This window comes from Hemicordylus capensis, chromosome 5 (genome assembly GCF_027244095.1).
Source record: "Hemicordylus capensis ecotype Gifberg chromosome 5, rHemCap1.1.pri, whole genome shotgun sequence".
Taxonomy (NCBI): Eukaryota; Metazoa; Chordata; class Lepidosauria; order Squamata; family Cordylidae; genus Hemicordylus; species Hemicordylus capensis.
The window spans coordinates 232,978,733-232,992,884 of record NC_069661.1 but is presented as its reverse complement, the minus strand read 5'-3'; the positions used below and the strand labels follow the sequence as shown (position 1 = coordinate 232,992,884).

At 43.7% G+C, this 14,152-nt stretch overlaps 1 long non-coding RNA gene across 2 annotated transcripts; it reads right to left on the bottom strand.

The window, feature by feature from the left end:
• Window positions 1–1,068: 1,068 nt before the first annotated feature.
• LOC128325819 (uncharacterized) lies at window positions 1,069–13,189 on the bottom strand. 2 transcript variants are annotated; one of them, XR_008307653.1, is made up of 4 exons: window positions 13,051–13,189; window positions 6,137–6,280; window positions 4,182–4,227; window positions 1,069–1,353 (listed from the first exon to the last, which is right to left on the bottom strand). It is a non-coding gene; the product is annotated as an uncharacterized LOC128325819 (long non-coding RNA). The 2 variants fall into 2 exon arrangements; XR_008307652.1 differs by lacking the exon at window positions 1,069–1,353 and having other exon boundaries at window positions 2,697–4,227.
• Window positions 13,190–14,152: the final 963 nt, after the last annotated feature.

The window sequence follows — 14,152 nt, the reverse complement described above, 5'->3', positions numbered from 1 at the left end:
ATTTGTAATTATTAAGTGTATTCTTGCCAAAATGAGAAGAACATTTACCTTGGCATGCTTGAATGCATTTCCCTCAGCTCTTTTAGAGGGTTGCTATATTTTTATTTCTTTTTCTGAACAGGTATGCCCATGTCAGTCAAGAGAGGTTGAGATGGTTGATCATGTGCTGCTCCACTGTTTGTTTTATAGGGATATTCAGTCAGCTCTTTTGCTACCTACCTTATCTAAATTTCCAGGTAGGCCATCAGCCTTTTATGTGTCTCTTCTTTTGGCTGACAGTAATATTAATGTTTCCGTCATGGTGACAAAATTTTGTTACATCACAAGTTGTGTAAAGAAGCAATTGTTAAAATCATGAGTGTGGGTTGCATTATATATTGTTGTATTCTGAACTGTGTTCTGTAGGAAAGTACAGGTAAAAATCATGATTGCTGTAGGTTATTACTTATTGTGTTATATTTCTGTCTGGTCAATGACTGTAATAAAGATTCCATTCCATACTTTTCCTGATCCTTGACTGCTCTTGAGGTCAGTCCTCACATCCATCAAAACTTATAACAACTCTGACACCACCAGTCTGAGCTTGGGTCTTCAGATATTCTTTAGATGGTCTCCTCTCAATGCCAACATACACAGATTCTTATCTTCTGCACCCTGAGACATTCAAAGCAGTTGTTTTCACTTTCTCTTCAACTCAAGTTTGGCCTTAGTGGTTAGACACTGAAGTCTTCTGGGTCTGCAGGGAGAATGGGCTTAGCCCGCTTTCCCTGCAGATGAGCAGCTGCTTGTAGCTGGGCAGCCGGATCAGCCACCCACATGGTTGCCGGCTCCGTCACGGAGCCAGCAGGGGCTGCAGGAATCGGGGGCTGTGTGACCCCCGGAGGTTCCAGGATGCCCCATGCGAGCTCGCAGGGCATCTTGGAGAGACCTTCGAGCCTGGGAGGCTGCTTGCAGCCTCCTGGCCAGGGGTCTACTCGTATGTCACCATGCACCACAATGACACACGAGCAACCAAATGAGGTTAATGGAATGCTCGCTCCATTAACCTCATTTAAGGGGAGGGGGAATTAGGTGGGCTAGTTGCCTTGGGAGCACTACAAGCCTAAGAGCCCGGTGGTTCCCACGATCCCTGGAAAGCGGGCTAAGCTCCACTGCTTTGCAGTGATCGTGAGAATAGCCTCACTATTTTTTAAACAGTCATTACTTATTTTTCCTGGTCCTTTGTTCACAAAATCTTTATCAGTCTTTCAAAATGGAGATTTTGAGGAAGGAGGGGACAGGGGCAAGATTACAGTGATGCTAAATTGCAAATTATGGCATGTTGCAAATATGTCAGGTGTCTTGAAGGGAATACTGTAATACAAATATAAGTACAAGGTTACAGAATTAAAAGCTCATTATTTCTTAGTGTATGGGTAAGGCTAATACATAAAAGTCGCTAACAAGATATCTGGGACCCTGCTAATCTAGTACTCTCATCACAATTCCTCCCAGCAAGACTATTAATAAATCAGCATGTTCTATGTCTGGTGTCCTTGATATAGTTTTCTGTTTCACAGCGGCTGATATACACATTCCTGCATTCACATTTAGCATGAATAGTAGAAATTTTGAATAGCAGAAATGATGGAAATAAAACAGCAAAATCTTGCAAAAGCTGGGGTACAACATAATACAGTGGCAGTTTAGCCATGAAGACTGGGGCATGCATAAGAGGTTCAGATGATACCTTGTCTACTGGCATGTGCGACAACAATACGTACATGTCATGAGCACCGTAGGAGAGCTGTTTCCTGTTTCTTTAACTGATTGATTCCTTATCAGCCTTGCCTAGCCAAAATTTAGTTGCTGAGATCAGATTCTTGTCCAGTAAACTGCCCACTGCATGAGAGATGGGACACGCTCCAGAAATAAAGTTTAAGAGTTTATTTGTATCTCACCACTCCAAAACAATCTTATGATTGGCTTGTTTTGTGACAACCCCCTATTACAGTCCATCCTTTCATGCCTACACATTCTCTGTGATTAGTCCATCTCTTGTCTGGTTCTGATAAATTCCATCCCTTCTCATATTCCCTCCTCCCCTCTACTGCACATATCTCTGGTTGTCTTGTTTACTTCCTTATTACAGAATATGAACTGAGCACACAACATGTTTTTCCTTTGACATTACATCTGTTCTTTGTGGTTTTTCCAACCAACCTGTGTGTTTTACCCAACTCTTCATCTACTCTCCATCTGTGGAGAGGTCTTAAAATCACCTCTTGTGCTTAAAGCTTATGAAGCACCCATGCTAACTAATTATGCTTGCTGTACACTTGCTAGTTCTGAATACATACTGACTATTGATTAAGCTGCCATATATTTTCTACAGTGTGCACATCCCCTCTCTGGTGCACCTTTCCCTAACTGTATGGGAGGCAGTTCACCTGAACTACTGTATATTTAAACTAGTGTTTGTAGCAAGTATAGAAGAGTTATTAGGACAAGCTAACCCCTCACATGATTAGGGGAAGGCTCCCAGGTGCATTGAGAGATGGGAGGGACATATATATCCATGTCCTTATCATGGATGATAAAATCATGGCTTTTTATCACGGATGATAAAATCATGGCTTTTTATCACGGATGATAAAATCATGGCTTTTTATCATGGATGATAAAATATGCTCCAGACCTCTCCAATGAGGGGGTTAATATCCTTTCCACTCTCAACAAGGGGGGAAAAAACAGGACAGCAGACAGCACAAGAAAGCAGGGGTAACACCTGCCACCCATGTACTGCTCAGATCTGGGCTTTTCTGCTCAGCTTCCTGAGCATACAGTCCCAATCTGGCTCTAATACAGTATGGAGGATTTATAGCCCATATCCACAATGTAAGCTACATTTCTACCCCTCTCTTCCTTTAGAGATCTCAGGGTAGTGTGCAAGGCTCCTTTCCCCACAATGATTCTATATATTCCTTCAATCCTCCTGATAGGTAGGTTAGGCCAAGAAAGGGTAACTGATCAAAGGTCGCCCCATGAACTTCATGGCAGAGTAAAGACTACAGAGTAGGGATGTGTATCACATCGGATTTTGAATCAAATTTTTAGATTTGATTTGAATTCAAATCAAATCAAAATTTTGAGAATTCATTTCAAGTTCAAATTGATTTTGAAAATTTGTTTTGAATTTTAATCGATTCAAGCCTGTTTGGGCACCTTTTTCACCAGTCAGGGCCCCAAAATGGTTTTAAAAATGTGCCAAACAGCCCTCAAATCAAATTCAAATCAAAAATTTAAAAATTCTAATCTAATTGCCCTTTTAATGAGTGATTTGATTCAAATTTGAATCACTCAAATCACCCAGTTTTGAGCTGAATTGATTCAAATTCGAATGCACATCCTTACCACAGAGTTTTCCTACTGCACACACTGGCTCTCAGCCGACTGCTAAGATTGAGTCTGCCTTTAGTTTCCCCCACCACTCCCCCGCAATGATCATTTTGGAGGAGAGCTGAGGCTGAGCCCCCTGAATCCTTCCATGCATGTGCTCTACCTCTGAGATGTTGCCCATCCTTGTGTGTCAGAGACATGCAATCATGTATCTATTACCAATCATTTGGACATACACAATTTAAATCATGAAGAATTTGCAAGCAGGCTGATCAGTTTTGGAGATTGTTCTCTCTCACGCTAGAATTGTATCTTCCCCAGGGCAATCCCACTTTGTCAGCAGGAATTTAAAAAAAATAATAATAAATAAATTTGGGAATGTGTAGAGTTATGCACTTAGTTATGCAAATTAAGATGCACTAGACATCCAAGAAATCAATTCTACTAAAAATGTTCAGCTGTAGAAAACAAGTCATAGGATGCCTGGAGTAATGCACTTGGAAAGAGAAACACAGAATAATAAAGTAAGTGCTAGAGAATACTCCTTAAGGAACTCTAAGATGGCAGTAGGCACCTGCAGACTATGATTCAGCTGGTTATTTCAAATTAAACACATGGAATATAGCTCTCATCAAACACTGCAATTTTCTGTTCACAGGTTTCCTACTTCCTTGGCTCTATATTCTGTCCCCACCAATAGTTTAGAGATCTTTCATTGGTTTGGCCCTGTGCGAATGTTTTTCTTCAGTCTAAAAAAACCTTGTTTACTCCTGAGACCCACTTAATATGCTATAGTTTCTTACCTGGAGATGAAAAATATGCAACAGCTTCTTACTTGGAGATGAAACTCTGTGTAAGAAATAGGGCAGATTTACATGACCATCAGCTGGTCTGGATGTGGGGAAAATGTTGAGAATAAGTTGAGAAGCAAGAATGCATACCCCTGGTGAGTGTGACAGCTGAACTCATCCAAGCCCAGTTCTCGCACTTTCCACCTGACATTCTCATGAGATTCTCTGCCCAACTTCCAAATCTTTGTACTAAAGTTGGATGAATATCAGGTGAAGAGTCTTGGGAAGATTCAGACATCACACCCACCTGGAGCACATGTGCTCACTGCCCAACATTACCCTGACATTTTCCCCACTTCTAGACCAGCTGACTAGGGATGTGCAAGACCGGTCCGGTGGTCCGTGGTCCGATGGTTTGGTCCGGAGGTTTGTGGGTTCGTGATCGAACCAACCCCCCGGTCCCGTTGGACCAGAACCGGACCGCTGGGTCCAGTCCGGCAGGTCTGCGAACTTTTTTTAAAAAAAAATTAAATGTGAAAGGAACTACCTGTAGCCCCTTCAGGGGGCTTGCTGTAGCCGTGTGTGTGTGGGTGTTTCTGCGTGGGTTCCCTCTCCCCTGCCGGCCTTCCTCATCACTGCTGAAGCTGGGTAAACATAGCCTTTATGGTCCTTTCGGGCCTCCGTAGAAGTGAGCGGCCACCATTTTGGCAGCTGCCGCGCAAGCACAAATGCCCTCTGTGAGGTAGTTCCTTCAACATTTTAATTTTAAAAAATAAAGTTTGTGGACCAGTCTGGGACCGGACCGGGGGGCTGGGGTGAGGTTCGATGGGGGCCGGGCTGAACCGGCCTGGTTCCGTTCGAGGCCGGTCCGGCCTCAAACCGCAGCGGGCCAGACGGTTCCGTGCACACCCTTACAGCTGACAACCCTCCTCTAGCGACAAAACCCGTTCAATTAATACTCAAGGATTGTGGACTTGATTTTTCTGGATTATTTTATCGAATGATTAAAATGTTTTACATATGTTTGTAACTGGAGTCTTTTTACTGAAGATGCGGGATATCAATGCAGCAGCAAGAACAACAGTGTGTTTTCCTGCCACAAAAAAGTACAGATTAGACAGCTGCCACCCAGATCCATGTACTCATGATGGTAAATCATAAGAACTCTACATGCCATATGATACTCATCACTAGGAGTCGAAATCGACTTGACGGCACACTTTACCTTTACTTTAGGAACTCAGAGCAATGAGCTCATCACCTTAGAAAGCAGTTGTAAAAGAAGGAACCACGGAAACTCTCCCTATAGATATGTGCAAGGTGGCTTGCATCAATTTTTTTTAAAAAAGTATTGTAACTAATGAATTGTTATAAACAGTAAACAAAAATATCTAGATGTATAAATATTACTTTAGATACAGATTAGGAAAGTTATTCCCTTCTGTTGGTTCATTATCTACTGAGGCTATTCTCACGATTGCCCAAAAGTGGGCTAAGGGAGCCTAGCCTGCTTTGGGGCAATCGTGGCAGCTAACCGCCCTAAATACCCCTCCCCTAAGACTAGGTTAATGGAGCGAATGCTCCGTTAACCTCCTTTTTTTGCTCGTGTGTTGCCACGGTGCACGGCAACACATGAGGAGACACCTGGCTGGGAGGCTGAAAGCAGCCTCTTGGGCTCGGGGGTCTCTCCAGCATGCCCCGCGCACTCGCGTAGGGCATCCTGGAATTTCTAGGGGCCATGCGGCCCCTGATACCCACAGCCCCCGCCAGCTCCATCACAGAGCCAGCAGTCATGTGGGCGGCTGATCCGGCCACCCAGGGCTACAATAATGATAATTTGTGGGGAGAGCAGGCTAAGCTCACTCTCCCCCAAAAAACCCTTCCACCGAGTCCCACTGATCGTGAGACTCGCCTCATTGTATGCTTCTGGTTTTTTTAGGTGCCAGCTTAGCAAACACATTACTTACCAATATCCCTTTTGTTGGATGCTTTGTGTTATTGACTTAATGCTCGTGAACATTAAAGGGGAGAAAATAAGAAAATGAAGAGCCATCCACGCCATTGTTTATCTGAAGTCCAATTTGTCTAGTCTGCTGTGCCTTTCTCTGTGACTGAAACACATAAACACAAAGGGGAAAAAATAAAATATGTAAGCAACATGCCCTTCAGACTGAGGAAGCAGGGGCATAAAAAGATAAATTATAGCAACAGCTAATGACTATAATAGTTCTCAGACTTTAACAAAAAGATCCATGCTTAATGCTTTGTAATTCTCGAATGAAAGCATTTGTGGCATTGCAGTGCCATAATTAAACAGCAAAACAAAAACCTTTAATCATAGTTGAACTTAACTAAAAACACCAATGGGGGGCGGGCGGGGGAGGCTGGATGGGTTTGGAGAAAATGTAAGAGCTGTATGGAGGGATGAAGGAAATGAAAGAACTTGCTCTGTCGGGTGTGAATAACAGCTGAAGGGGCAATTGATGCTACCATTTTAAGACCAGGACCCAGCTGGTCTTGAGGTAGTGAGCATGAATTGTGCCCTTTCCCAAGCAAGGTTCACCTTGCTTTGCATTTGGATGGGTGGCTGCACATGAGCACTGTTGAGCATAAGATATTTCCCTTAGGGAATGAGGCTGTGGCTCAGAGGTAGGGCATCTGTTTTGAATGCAGAAGCTTGCAGGTTTAATCCCTGACGTGACATCTCCAGATAGGGCTGGAAAAGACCGGGTGAGAGGAAAGTTCCCCCTTTTGCTCCCTAAAGATCACTGGCAGTGGGATGGGGTGTGGTGGCGGCGGTGGCGGCAGCTGGCTTCAGGGAGGGTGACGAGAGGCTGCGGGCAATACTGTGGCATTTCGAACAGGTGGGCCTCACACTGAATGAAAAATGTGAATTTGGGAATACAAGCCTTAAGTATGTAGGACATGCCATTAGTGACAAGGGAATCCAGCCCGATGCAGATAAGGTTACTGAACTTGTAAATCTCCCAGAGCCTCTGGGTGTTGTGGCAGTGCCTCAGTATTTTGGCCATAGCAAATTATCTTGGAATTCTTTTCTACCAAATCTTGCACAAGTCATGAAGCTCTATGGGAACTTATCTAGAGATGCTTTGTGGACCTGGGATTATGCACACACTGCGGTGGTAAAACAACTGTTGCTTTCTTCTCCAGTTTTGGTACAGTGTTCTGCAAAGTACCCGACAATTGTGGCTGTGGATGCTTCCTCATAAGGCTTGGGAACTATGCTCCAGTCACACTCATTTCTTGATGTCTTACTGACATGGAGCGGTGCTATGCTCAGGTGGAAAAGGAAGTGTTAGTTGTTACTTGGGTCTGTGAACATTTTAGTTCTTATTTGGTGGGATTAAAATCCACTATACCAGTGGTTCCCAAACTGGGAGCCTCCAGATGTTGCTGAACTACAACTCCCATCAGCCCCAGGTACAATTTATTGTGGTTGGGGCTGATGGGAGTTGTAGTTCAGCAACATCTGGAGGCTCCTAGTTTGGGAGCCACTGCACTATACACGTTGATTACAAACCTTTAGTGACCCTACTTGGCTCAAAATCCCTGGATGACCTTCCTGCAAGGATTCTAAGATTTCGCCTTCGCCTACTGAGATATTTTTTTCGGCATTGAGTATGTACTAGGAAAGTCACTTGTACCAGCAAATGCACTTTCCAGGGCCCCTGTTCCTCTACTGCAGACAAAGGAAGAACAAACTTTGGCAACAGAAGTGAAAGTTTATGTTGACTTCATTCAAGCTCCTCTTCCAGCAACAAAAGAGTGACTCTAGCGAATTCACATGGCACAATGCTATGTTGCCACATGTCAGATGGTAATTCACCTCTGTCAACAATGATGGGGTGCCTGGAAATGACTTCCATTGGTGGTGAGACCTTATTGGCCAGACCAAAATGACCTAGACCTCATAAATGGTTTGCTCATGAAAGGGCAGCATATTGTCATCCCCAAAGAACTTCAGAGGGATATACTAAATAAAATTTACAAAGGCTTTCAGGGCATTTCTAAGTGCAAAGTGAGAGCACAGCAGGGTGCTTGGTGGCCTGGACTGAGTATGCAAATAAAAATGTTAGTGGACAATTGTGGGACCTGTATTAAAACAAGAAAACAAAGCCCTGAACTTTTAATTGTGAAAAGCTACCCCAGAGACCTTGGCAGCAAGTAGCTACAGATTTGATTGTCTGATAAGAGAATACATATATGTTATTGTTGTTGATTATTTTTCCAGGTATATTGACCTTGCCTTGCTTACTCACTTTTCATCCCCACAGGCCATACAAAAACTGAAAGCTGTTTTTGCTAGACATGGAGATGCTTATTTTGTACAATGGGCCTCAGAATGTTTCTTGCAAATGCATAGTGTTTGCAGAGAAGTATGGCTTTGAGCATTGTACAAGTAGCCCCCATTACCCTCAAAGCAATGGGGAAATTGAACATGCAGTGCAAACTTTGAAATGGTTGTTGAAAAGGGGGGATGATCCATATTTAGTACTGTTGGTGTATCGATCCACTCCCTCTGCTTTGGGATCTTTACCAGCAGAACATCTCATGGGCTGAGGATGCCCTTACCAATGGCACACTCCAAGCTTCAACTCCAGTGGCCAGATCTGAAAGGCTATCAGTGATGCTACACAGAGAAGAAGCAGTGGCAGCCACATAATTTCAGTGTTCAGCACAGGGTTAAACCATTATCAATGTTGATTCCTGGGGACACAGAGTTTGGATGCAAAGTTCCCAGGCATTTGGGACTGTGAAGGGGGAAGCTACAACTAGATCTTAAATTGTGAATACACCCTGAGGTAGTATCAGTTGGAACTGTGTTCATTTTCAGAACCTTTCACCTTCAGATGGAGATAAATGGCCACAACAGCCATCTCTAGTCCAACTAGTAGTCAGAGAGAGAGAGAGAGAGAGCTGGGTGGTGGGGCTGATCAGGAAAACAGAATGTAAATACAAATCCGACCAGGGAGATATGTCAGACCTCCCCAGAGACTTAATCTGTGATAGACACAAATGCTGGGAAAATGGTTGGAGAACATTTTCTTTCATCAAATGATAATTTTAAATTAAAAGGGTACTCTTTGGGTTTAAGTTGAAAACTGTTTGAGATCTATAAAGATGGAAGAAGAGGAGATGTGGCATAATAGTATATAGCACTTAAAGGGTTAAAGGGTTATCATGTTAAGAGGTGGAGTTAAATAAAGGAAGGGCTCCTTTCCTGGGAGGCTTCTTCTCCCCAGGGGACGTCTTCTTCAGTCTGTGTTCTTCTAAAATAGCGGCTGGTCTTTCCTTGGAAACACTACAAAGAGGGCAATAGTCTCATACTCCCTTCTTGTGTTCATTGTACACAGGGAAATTCCTTGAGAAGGGAGTTATTGTGCTTATATCTCATTATTTTTGTGCCATTTTAATTTCCTCTCATTATCAGACAACTTGGCCTATTAGGCAGCACAGCAGCACAGGCCTATGTCAAATGTATGAAGACTACATTAATTAATCTGGAATACAAACCACAGTGAACCTGTGAGTTCTTTTCTCTGCCTCTAAGCAATAGGACAGTTGTTGTTGGTGGTGTGTGCGTGTAGTATAGTTTGCCAAGAACACACCAGTACATCTCACTGCATTTCTGGTGAGCCTTAAATATGTGACTCTTGTTCTGTAGGAAACATCCGATTGTTGGTTGATGTTTGTTGTGTGGCAACAGCTTGACTTCTTTATTCTGGAGCAGCAGGTGCCAAGTTAGTTAACACTTGTGCAGTGGAACAAGACAAAACAAAACCCTCCCAGGACTTGAGCTGGCTGAGGCTTTTTGCGAGCTTGGTGAAAAAACCCCAATAAATAAAAAATTATGTTTCTTCACAGTCCCTTTTCTATATTCACATTTGTTAAGGCAGCAGCTGGAGTTGTCCTTGGAAGGCTTGTTCATTCTCTGGCTCTTGTGGGTTTAACCACTTCCCAATAGTGGCATGCTCTGGGAGTAGTTTAATCAGGAAGAAATACGACTCTTCCTTTTGTGTGAGGGAAGGAGAAAAATCAAACGTAGCAGCACCGTCAATATTAAATATGCAAGCATGAAATAATAATTGCACAGACCATTAATTTGGTAATAGGAGACATTCTAATCACAGTTAAGTGCTCAAATTACAGCAAATTATCCATGTTTCTGTTGATATTCTCTTGGAATAAAAACCCTCCCAAACAGAAGAGTGAAAAGCTACAGACGAGTGTTTCTTCTAAGGAAACAATGAAGCAATAGTTGAGAGGAAAAGTTCAGATAAACATCTCAACTGAGATATGCCCTCCAAATTTCAAATTCAGATTCTCCAGATTTGCTTGCTCTAATTCAAATGTTTACAAATGATTGTTCCAATCGAGCTAGGGGCTGGATATCTGTGTGTAGAGAAGGAGACTTTTGTGTGTTTATTCTCAACCCAATTCAACCGTGGGCCTGGCACACAATCAGCTTTTTGGAAAGGTGAGTGGATGACTGAATTCACCTCTTCCTCCAAGTTCAGCTTCTCTGCCAAACAGCTGATTAGGGGGATTTCAGTTGTTTGAAAAGGTTTACATATACACAGCCCTGACTGCTTCATAAGTACTTTGTTAAATCAGAGCAGATTCAACCCCCACCCCCCATTTGGTCACCCCAAGGCAACTCTGAAGGAAGACGTTCTTGAGCACCCATCCTGCTCTGGCACAGATGCTGACATCTTGACTAACAAAGCACTTGCATAATGAGCAAAGTTGCACTACAAATCGGAAATTTCAGAATTGTGCTCTTGTGCAACCATTAAAATGAGGTATGTTGTAGTTTGCATAAATGTTGTGCAAGCACAAGCATTCTTGCGGTAAAGCAGGGCTGCACAATTTCAGCCCTCCTGCAGATGTTGGACTACAGTTCCTATTAGTCCTCACTATTGGCCACCCTGTCTGGGGATAATGGGAGCTGTAGTCCAAAAACAGCTGGAGGGCTGAAGTTGTGCTGTAGGACTGTGCACATCGGTAAAACTGGGATGCCAATGTTGGAAATACCTTAAAAAACAACAAACTCCCCAATCGGCTTCAAATTAAAAATTCAGAATCTTCTCAATCTGCCCTACCTTGCTCCCCCATATCAAAGCCCTATGGCAAGCCGATCCCTAAATATCCAAGGGGGGATAGCCACAAAAAGGAAATCAGATTATACCTCCATTGCTAAGCAGGCAAAGGCTGAGCTGGGCTGGGCAAAGGGTCTGCACAGAGCTGTGGTGGGCAAGGGAAGCCAGCACTGGCCACTCTGCACCAACTCCCCTGTAAGCTAATGGATGATCAGAATGTTACATTTTGTGATGCAGGAGGAACCACTTCTATATGGTCTGGTTGCATGTGACTATACCGAAGAAGCATCACATGGGCAAGCAGGGTGACAAAATTACTTTCAATTACAATTAGGATCAAGGTGCTCAGAAGTGGAGCCAGGTTGGCAGTGGCCTGTGTGTGGCTGCTGCCGCTGCCCCCTGGCCCCGCCCCCCATGTCTGACATGATTCACCCAGCTAGCCTTGCCTCTGTGTCTGACGTCAGACACAGGGGCGTGGTCTCCCTTCCAAATGAGGCTGCACGGCCCCGTTTGGAAAGGAGATCAGCCTGCACTGCTTTGAGCAGCGCAGGCCGGAACGACTCTCCCTGCCTTAAAGGCAGATTCTTGAAGGTAGGCAGCGCGGGCTGATCTTTCTCCTAAATGGGGCCGTGCGGCCCTGTTTGGAAGGGAGATCGATCGGCCCCGCTGTGTTGGCAGCGGGACCAGGAGTGGCCCTCCCTGCCTTTCAGGCAGGGAGAGTTGCTCCGGCCATGCTGCCAACGCAGCACAGGCCTATTTTGGCTCCAAACGGGGCTGTGCGGCCCCATTTTGGACCAAAATAACGCCCCCGTCTCTGACGTCAGACACGGGGGGCGTGTCTGGGGCCACACTCACAGCCCCTGATTGGGTGTGGCCTGGCTTCTTTGAACCCGTTCACCCAATGGTGGCTCCGCCCCTGAAGATGCTAATTCCATATCACTCCCATGTCCAAGGAACTTCAAATTATTGGATTTCGCAGACTAGAAATCTTAGGCACTATCTAGCTAAAGGTGAGCACATTTGGATATGTCAATAGGAAAGTTAATCACAAACTTAAATTTCTTCATTGGGATCAACAAGAAATGACCCCCCCCCCGGATTGTGCTGTTTGTGTTTAAGATATTTCTAACAAAGAATTAATAGCTACAAGCATGTTTTCCATTTGAAACATAGGCAAATAGCATGGAAACACTGGGTTGGAGCCAAAGGTTCCCTTCCTCAGGAGAAGTGGAAGGGAAAATGGAAATCTTCCATTGAAGATAGGACTGACTGGGGTAGAACACTTGCTTTGCATGCAGAAGGTCCCAGGTTCAGTCTCTGGCATCTCCAGGTATGCCTGCAAAGGACTCCTGCCAGAAACCTTGGAGAGCCACTGCCAGTCAGTGTAGTAGATCATATTGAGATAGATGGACCAATGGTCTGACTTGGTATAAGGCAGCTTCCTGTCTTTCTATTGGATGATGACTGCTTCCATCAGATAAAGCTTCTTCTGACAAAGCAAGGGGATCTTTGGATTCAACCCAGTTTTTGTTTGTAAAAAGTGGCTTAGAGACCATTATAAATAATTTAAGATGATTAAAAATAAGCCACTAAGTACATCAGTTCTTATAAAGAGAGACACAGTGGCTGGTATATTTTTTAGCAGCCCACAATTTAATTGGAAGAACTTCTATACGTATAAGTAGCAATGAATACAGGTTTCCTATAGAAAGGCATAAAATGCTTTTAAATTGGAAATAAGCATAATAAATCACACTTACTATTCATTTATATGAGTATATCTGCTTCCCCCGTACATATTTTCTGGAGCTGTCCTATATTTGTATAATTCTGCAGGCTCTGATTTTTCTCTCTCCAGACTGGCATCTCCCATGTCTGCTATCAGTGAATTTTGCCTGAAGAAGAACAGCAGGGCTCCTGTATTGCTCATGAGGCTACTAGGACAATATTTGTGAACTTGTTAGCAAACTGTCATATTATATTTGTCATTCTAATGTGTCAGTACACATTAATTATATCTCCAAAGAGAGTACATTTTGCTCATCCCATTGTAAGAACTTCCAATTTTCACTTCTTTGTGGAAAGAAGGAAGAAAAAACTATGTTCATTAGATTCATTTCATTATGCTTCGTACTGTTGTCTAGAATGAATGCACTGTAATAGCAATTACAGTAAATTATGTTTGTTGGCCATTTAGTAGGAGAGGAACACAGAGGCTATAAAAGCATTACTGTGGGCTAGGCAACGGGTAGTCAACACAGGGCATTTTATGCCAAGCGAGATACAAAGAGGTGTCAGAGGAACCAAATCTGTTCTCCGTTTCAGCATCATGTGGTGCTGAAATGGACAAGAGCAACTTTGTGAAAGGACTATAAAGCTCACAATCCAAGGCATGTGTGCAGTCTAATATCACTCCTATGAATGTTTGCATAGAGGTAAGTCTCATCGAGGCTTACTGCACAGGACTGATTGATTTCAATGGGGTTAGGAACATATGAGGACACTTTAGACTGACCCAGACCAATGTTCCATTTAGCCAAGAATGGGGCCGTAGCTCAATGGCAGAGCATCTGCTTTGCATGCAGAACATCTCAGGTTCAATCCCTAGAATCTCCAGGAAGGACTGGGAACTGAAACTCTGGAGAGCTATGGTCAAAGTAGATAAGATTGAACTAGTTGGACCAAGGGGATGGGGCTGCACTCAGTGATAGAGCACCTGCTCATCATGCAGAAGGTCCCAGGTTCAATCCCTGATTTCTCCATATAAGGCTGGGAACGTTTTCTGCCTGGAAACTTGGAGAGCCACTACCAGTTAGTGTAGGTAATATTGACCTAGGTGATCAGTGGTCTGACTCAGTAGAA